Genomic DNA, 8,179 nt, shown 5'->3' with positions numbered 1-8,179 from the left:
AAGCAATAAGCTCCATTGTTAATTATGTATTATCTTAAAAAAAGAGGAAAAAAAAAATATTTTTTTAATAATTATTTCTTAGTTTTCATTAACTCTCAGATGATTTGTGATGAGATGGCGCCTTTTGATTCATATAGTTCATTTGTTTTATATATCTCTGTCATATATTTTCTCAAATCAATATATGTAACATGATCTTTTATAACTATGTAATTAACAACTATATAATTAGCTTAATTGATTAATTTAAAGGTTAGTATTATAATCTAAAAAATTCTACAAAATACGTGGTCTGAACCAGAGCAGCATTGGAGTAGTAAGCATGGATGTGATTTCTAATTTCTTAGCATCTCAGTTTTGTGGTTTGAACAAAATGGTGGAATATTTAATATCTCTATATACCATAGATTTTTATAACAAAGGAGTGGATGTAAGTTGAAAGTGCTGTTAAGACATCTGCAGTTGTTTTTTCAGGCAGATTGATAACACTGGTACCCTTGTTGAGGATCATACCACAATCTACATCTTCATCAGCTGTTGGCAGTTAGATTTCTTTGAAGTGAGAACCTGCTTGTACTCAGCTCCTTATGAATGTGAGTTTGGAACAGTTCAAATGCCAGTGTTTATTGTGCTAAGTATAAATATAATGAACATGAAAACAGTGAATGTCTTTTTTCTGGTGAGAAGTGATATCTCAAGTGACAAAATGACTTCCAGCCTATTTAAAACTACCTACCAGAAGCTGACTGCTGAGAATTCTGGTTTTAAACCAGAGTAATACATGGTAATGTTCCTAAGATCCAGTGTGAATGCAGTTATTCATTGCTGTAACAGTCAAAAATAGAACACTTTACCCTCTGGTGTCAATGGAAAAGAGCATTTGTGCAGGAAAAATTGTGTGGATTAGTAGCCAACTTGAAGAATTCATATAACTTATCCTTGGGTCCCAGAAATGTGCAGGAGTACATTGAGACACAAATATCATCATTGAATCTATACAGACCTGAGAGTTCATATGACTATATACAGAGCTGAGAGTTCATATGACTATGGTACTCTAATATAGTAAGGCTAAATCAGCATATTGTCTAGGTTATTGTTATGAAATGTGAAATCAGGCACCAGATTTTTTTTAAATATAAAACTTCTTCAAGTTTTGCAAAAGATTTCATGATGGTGGATATTCAAAAGCTGTAGATAAATGTCATGTTTTTTTGTTTTTTTTTTTTTTTTTCCCCAGGGAGGACTGGTTATTATAGAATATGTCTTACTCCTAATTTGGGAAAATAAGAATTGATTTAGTACTACAGATGACCTTAAATCTTAATGCATATACTACAAATGGCATAAGTTAATATTTTCCATTATTTAGAACAAACTCCAAACCCAATGCCCTCCTCAAACAAAAGAAACAAATGTGATTACATATTAGAGTTCTTGCAAAATAGGCACCCATACAACAGGTCTGAAATCACAAAATTTATGAAAGAAACATGGATGATGGAGATTCTCTTGATTCAGCTTTGAACCGAAATTGAACATGTTAGCTAGAAACACAATCCGTGCTATTGTTAGACCTATGAGTTGTGCAATATTCTGTTATGGTACTAAATTTTCCATACCTCACTGAGCTTTAAAGTACCAGGAAACTTAGAAAACTATACATACAGTTCCTGTAAATATGTGTTCCATTCTAAAATTTCAGTTTGAAAGATAATAAAGCATTATTTGCAGACAAGAACTGTCACTGATCTGTGGCTTGCACGAGGAAGATGGCTTCACTAGCAAACTCTAGAGCAGTCCTAGGATGCTGCTTTAAAGCAGCAGAGACACTTTTGCTCATGCCCCTGTCCACACCATACTGCCACAAATGTGCTCCTTCTGAAACCAGTATGATTACAGCATTACAAGCACAAGACTTGTATAAAAATCTCATTCTGAGTTGCACCATAAAGGCCACTTCCAAGTCAAATGTTTTTAGCAGCTCACCAGAGCCAGTGAACCATTTCCTGCTCTTAGCCAGAATGCTATCTCCAGTTGTTGCTATGCAGTAAGTTCTATTTCTCATAAAAAGATACTCAATATTTCTTTCTACATTCAAATGAGACAAAAGAAAGAGATGTTATCATGACAAAAAAAAAGTGACAAGGAAAGGGGAAGGTGATTTGTTCCATCTCCAAAATACAGGTAGGACATTATTTGGCATGGCAGGACACGTACTCTACTGACAGACTGAGCCAGTCCTACACAAATCTGCTGCAGTCACCAAGTGTGTCGCACTGGTGATTGCTTCAGGAGCAGTTACTCTTAAGGCCACTTTCAAATCCACCATTAATGTGCTCATGAAGTTGCAAGATTGAGTGACATAATACAGCTGCTCTTTATGTGGCTTTGCTTTATGCCATACTGTGGTATATGCTTCTGCATAGAGTCCTTGGCTACAAAAGGGTTACTCTTCTTAGTTGGATTTTGTGCATAGAAATAGAATTATTTCATTGTTAACAAAATTTTTGTAGTGCTATGCATTTACATAACAGTTTACAAACATTGACATGCTTCCTGCCCTGAAGAAACGAAGGGAGGAAAATAACTTTATTTTTTCTGATTTTTTTTTTAAGTGGGTCAGTGCCTAAGGTACAGTAATTACAGAACAGCCATTGGGTAGAGAGCTGATGTATTATTTTGTAGAAATCTTAGTATCTCACATTTCTTATCTACTATCAATATATTGCAACTGTTTCAGGGTGAGTGGCAAGTCAAAAATAGTTTTCTTGAATATTTTGCCTTCATCCAGCTTTCCCCTATCACAAGCTACTGTCACTTACAGGTTTTTTTATGATTGTGTTTGTATTTCCTCTCTCTGTTACTATACTTCAACAAACCTCTGGAAATAATAAATGTTTTTGAAAAAGATCAAAGCTTATGATTTTTCTTTTTGTAATTCTGGATGGGAGCGTGTTTGTACAATATCAGAATATGGAGTGTAAAGTGTTAAAGGATTTGAAACTAGCAAATGTTCTCAAGCCCAAAAGGACAACATTTGCTATGAGTTACATTTTGATAAATATAAGGGATTCTTCTGCAGTCAGCAGAGCTACATTGTTGCAAATTCACAGTAAATGGGAGAAGGATTTGTAAGGAATTCTATTCTGAGATGCCAGACCAAACCTGCAGAGCTCAGTTTTGCCAGCTGCTTTAGCCAGGTTTTTGTGGACTGCATGTGTGACACCAAAGGTGCTAAAAAATATGAAATTGTAATGAAGCAGACGGTCTATTATTTCAGTATGTTTGTAAACATACTGAAACAACATTGTAAGAATAGATTGAAATCAAGAAAGGTAAGTGAGGCAGTTGCTGGGTATCCCTCAACCATGTGGAACCTACTTATCCATGGACAGCTAAGTCTTGAACTGAAGGGACTGATGCATATACACAGAGTCTGTTAATCAAGTAAGCATGAAAAATACAACCAAAGGTAAACACAAGTGAAAACCAGGATCTAGTGAAGCATGTGTTAATGTTGCTGGAGATTTTGCCTTCAGCAATAGCTTATTACATGTTGCTCCTGAGCAGTATGAACTATATTGCTCTCAACCTACATATAAATGTGTTCAGAGAGTAATACAGTTACAACCTGGGAAAAAAAAGCTGTTAACTTGAAAAGCTTATGAACTGAGACCTGTGATTGCTTTCAAATACTCCAAGGGACCTAGTTAAATGGCATATTAGTAATTTATCAGATAATGTGTAATCCAACAGCTTTCAGACCTGAAAAGAGTCTGGTGGAGGGAAGACGAAGTCAAGTCCAGTCTCTGGACTTCTGCTTTCCCCTGTTCTTTGTGATGGCTGATGAACAATGTTCATTCTTATAAACTAAATCTGCAATGTCATTTGTGTGATTGGCAGGAAAAACTGGGAGGAAGAATTCAGTTTCATCTCTTTGGCCACAGACTGATAAAATTGCAAGAGGCTGGAAACAATAAAGGGAGAATGTGATACACCATTATATTTATGTACTAGGAATGGTAAATGTTAGAGTTTGAAATGCTTAGCTGTTAGTGTGAAATTATGCAACTATTAAATGTGTTAAATTCCATAATTTTCCTTTAATGTAAGTCCAGTTTTGAGTACTTCTGCATTTGTCTATTTACAGATAATGTGGGTTTTGATTAACCTTGACTCTGAAGGGAGGGATAGTCCTCATAGCTTGTAAACTACCTTACAAAATCTGTTCTTCCTGCACAAATATATGAGCAAATAACCAAATGTATTTGTAGGTATAGGTTGTTGCTATCCAGGTGTCTGTGGAAGCTCAAACATCCACAAGTCATGTCATACATAGCAGGGTAAAAGTAAGACTCTGCAGATCAGGGTAGTATTTGGCAAGGTGGAAAGACACCCAAAGGCCACAACTTTCAGGTCAAAATTGTAGTCTTCTGACAGCTTTTTGGATGTGGTATTACTGAGTGAAATCACATACTAGTGATGCTACTTGGATTTTTTGTCTTATGGATATGGGAGAAATATTTCAACTCTTTAATTATTTTTATTTGTTCATCTCAAAGGAAACACCTCCATCACAGCAGTGAAGTGTATCCCAGTCTATGCTGGGGTGTTCCAAGCCTTGCAGAGCAGATATAGAGATTCCAGCCTACCTGCAGCATAGCTGTGCTCAGAGGAGAGAGTGCTTAAGCCGGTAGATCCTAATAAACTCTGACTCTGTAAATGAGCTCATTTATGGTACTGCATGAATGGGATGCTTGCCGGCACGTTGGCACAGCACTGCACTGAGCCACGTCAGTGTAGGAGTACAGGGTAGCACCATTCAGGGAGCTCCACAGCACTATGAGGCGGAACGTATGTGCAGCTATGTCCAACAGCACTCATCAGAAAAATTGTGCTGATACTTAGTAACGTAAATAAAATAAACTTTCAGCTCTGGATAGTAGAAAGTTTGTTTTTAGATAATATATATTAAATGAGAACAATTAGTAGTGCAAAATAAACAGAGAGAAGGAAGGAAAGCACTAGGCCATCTGATATTTTTATGTTAGCTTCATGGTCTGAAAGTGTTTGACACAGATAGGAACACAAGCACACACCTCTGTGAAATAATCCAAGTGCATGTGTATAAACACATTACTTGTTTATTGCTCTTCACTATAGCAAATTTAATCTGAAGGGGTGTTGTGGTTAGAATCACAGATTGAAATAGCCCTTTAAAAAGTCAGTTTCCGCATGGAGATGATTAATAGTATCTTTCACATCGTAACAAGGATAGATTCTTCCCCAGCTTCAGGAAATACCATAGTACCTGAAAGTCTGGTAGATAAAAGACACGTATTAATTAAATAAGGACTCTATTATGGCTGTCTTTAAACTACAAAAGCAGATATAACTGTACACAGAATCCTTGAAGATAGCCTTTGTCTAGTATTTAAGAGTGTTAAAGCCTCTCATACTGAGACCGCAACTTAAGAACCTGTACAAGTCAACAGCTGTGACCTCAGTCAAGCAGGCAACTGAGTTTTCAGATAGCAAGCTGTGCCTCATTCTTCTTTGGCCAGAGCTATGTATATTTAATTAGTGTCCTCTCACCTTCACGCTACGTGTTTTCCCACTTGACAGTTCCTGGCATCAAAAGAATGTCCTTGAGAAAAAGTCAGGCCTATTGACTTCTAAGCATATTATTTGACTTGCTGTTCAAGTAGTCTGAAGAAAGAGCTGGAAATAATGAAAGACGCTGCAATGTGGAGCTGCCTTAACTGACAGTGTCAGGTGGGTCGAAGCTATTGAACAGTTCCGATTAAATTAGCTTACCTTCATCTCAGCTAGTTAAAGCTGGCATGCTGACAAATTAGTTGCTTTCTGTATATAAAAGAGGAGAGGCAGGATGAGATTCCCATTTTGTAGCTTAGTGACAGTAGATATGGCACATCACAAGGTCAATAACAATCTGTCCAAGAAAGAAATGTAAATGTTTGGCTGATGTCAATACATTCTGGATTAGATTGTGAAATATTCATTCCTATAGCAGATGAGCTCATTTGCACTAATAAAGACCACTTTATTCCAACGTAGTTAATTACAACGCTTTATATTGTCTGTTTTAAAATCTGATTACAGCTTTTGTTTAGCTTTTCCAATATTAGCTCTTGCGCATTCTATATGCTATTTCTATCCAAAGAGTGTTAATAGAGAAAGTTAACAGACATGCTTGGAATGTGAAAAGGGTTAGGGCTTTATTTATTTATTTTTGCTCATCAGAACAGATGGATTTTACACTTTTCTTCAGAGGAAGAGACTGAAACTGTCATAGGCTGGGTTTGAAATTCAAACAGAGAAAATGTTATTCTCTTTGGTTGCTGTAGCTATAGATTGTCTCATATAGCCAAACTCAGATTTTAGGAATAAAAAAGGGTAAGAAGGTTAAACTGCTGTTATTTTATCCCACTGCTCTGCATATAATGAGTTTTCATAGCTTCCGTATGTTCTTCACAGTACAGTAAATGTTGGGGATACTTTGTTGCCCCCCTTGACTTATTCATTTCAAAGTCATTTATTGCTAGATTTTGATCCTAAATTACTTGCTGCTTAAAAGACTGCACTTCTTCATCTTTTGGGAGTAATCTCTGGAAGGACATCATGACCTGCGTTTAAGCACTTCTAAAGTACACCGCTTATTACTGCAGAGATACATAGTAATGTTCTCAGTTAAGTCACTGGTTCTTGCATACTGGAGCGAATATTTTAAATGTTTTGAAACCTAAGTATTTTGAAATTTAATTACTGAAATCACCAATTCAAACAAATATATCATTTTTGTAGGGCTGGCAAGATTTCTTCTTTATAGTTGTGTTTTAATATGACTGTTCAATTCAGTGAACAATTTCTGTCTCTTCATAATATTTTTTTAAATTTTTTATGAAACATTTCAGTGCTGTAATTATGTCCTGGAGTGTAATATTGAACTTGCCTCCGCTGTTTTCAGGATGTCTGTAAATTTGTGAGCTTTCTGTTATCACTGAATTTAGCCTTGCCAAGTCATTTGGGCAAAAAACAAAGCTCCAAGTGTACTATTTGTGGTCTGAAAAAGTGTTGTACTGCATAAGACTTAGTATAAGTAGCGGTGAGGAAGTTTGCTACCCCAGTGGCTACCAAACCAAAAATAAAGCTTTGATGTGAAACTTTTAAAGTTATAAAATTATTTTTGACACAGTTTAAGAATTTAACAGAATCACAGAATTTGAAGCTCATTTTCCTATATGGAAGGTTATGCTAACTGCAAGTATACCTTTAAATGTAGGCAGCCATTTTTGTTTGTTTTCCTTTATTTTTATGTTCATTAACCTGACTCATATAACTTGACTCACAGCTATTAAATGCTTATCAGATGATATCTTAGTGTTTTTCACTTTCAGCAACCTGTAAGCAAAAGATTTGTATTCAGTTCTCTAAATAGTTTATAAGGTGAGGTATGATTCTTAATACTGTTTTGTCATTATGTTGATGTAGGCAACCTGAACTGTTGCCATTGCTTTTTACTTTTATTGCAGGGCTCTGATTCTGCCAGGAATCACACAAGGATTTAACTTGCACTTGACAGTGATCATGTTCATGAAAGCAAAGTCTCATATGCAAAGGTGCCCTGCAGTAAGATGCATTCTCTAGTTAACAGTGTCCTTTATTCCATCACATGGCTTAGTCTACTGGTGTAACATCGGGCGTTACCTCATGCCAGAGAACCATTTTATGTGTTATGTTTAATATATGGAATTGACTTGCATTTCTATAAACTCAAGTTCCAACTACATCCTCAGTGTCCATTCTGCAGGACCTGAGGCAGGTAAACAGTGCTCTTCTACACAGTGAAGGACTTCCAGGTAACTTCGGATAGGATAATTAATGTGTAAGAGAAAAGTCTAAAGCTGCCCAGTGGTTCAGACCTTAAATATTGAGGAAATAATGCATTGGGTTGAAAATCATTTGATATGTAATTTATTTCCTAGAATTCATCACTGAAAACCCTCCTTGTATGGCACATTTGCCCTCATGTAAGGTATTATGTTCTATCAATATTTGTATCCATTTAAGAATTATACATCTTTAGAAACTGAAAAGGCAGTCATATTGCATCAATATCTTACTGAGAAAACACATGATTCTCATTATAAATAAA

Source organism: Columba livia, chromosome 12, assembly GCF_036013475.1.
Source record: "Columba livia isolate bColLiv1 breed racing homer chromosome 12, bColLiv1.pat.W.v2, whole genome shotgun sequence".
In the NCBI taxonomy this organism is placed as follows: domain Eukaryota; kingdom Metazoa; phylum Chordata; class Aves; order Columbiformes; family Columbidae; genus Columba; species Columba livia.
The sequence above is the reverse complement of the archived record's forward strand: the minus strand, read 5'-3'. Positions refer to the sequence as shown.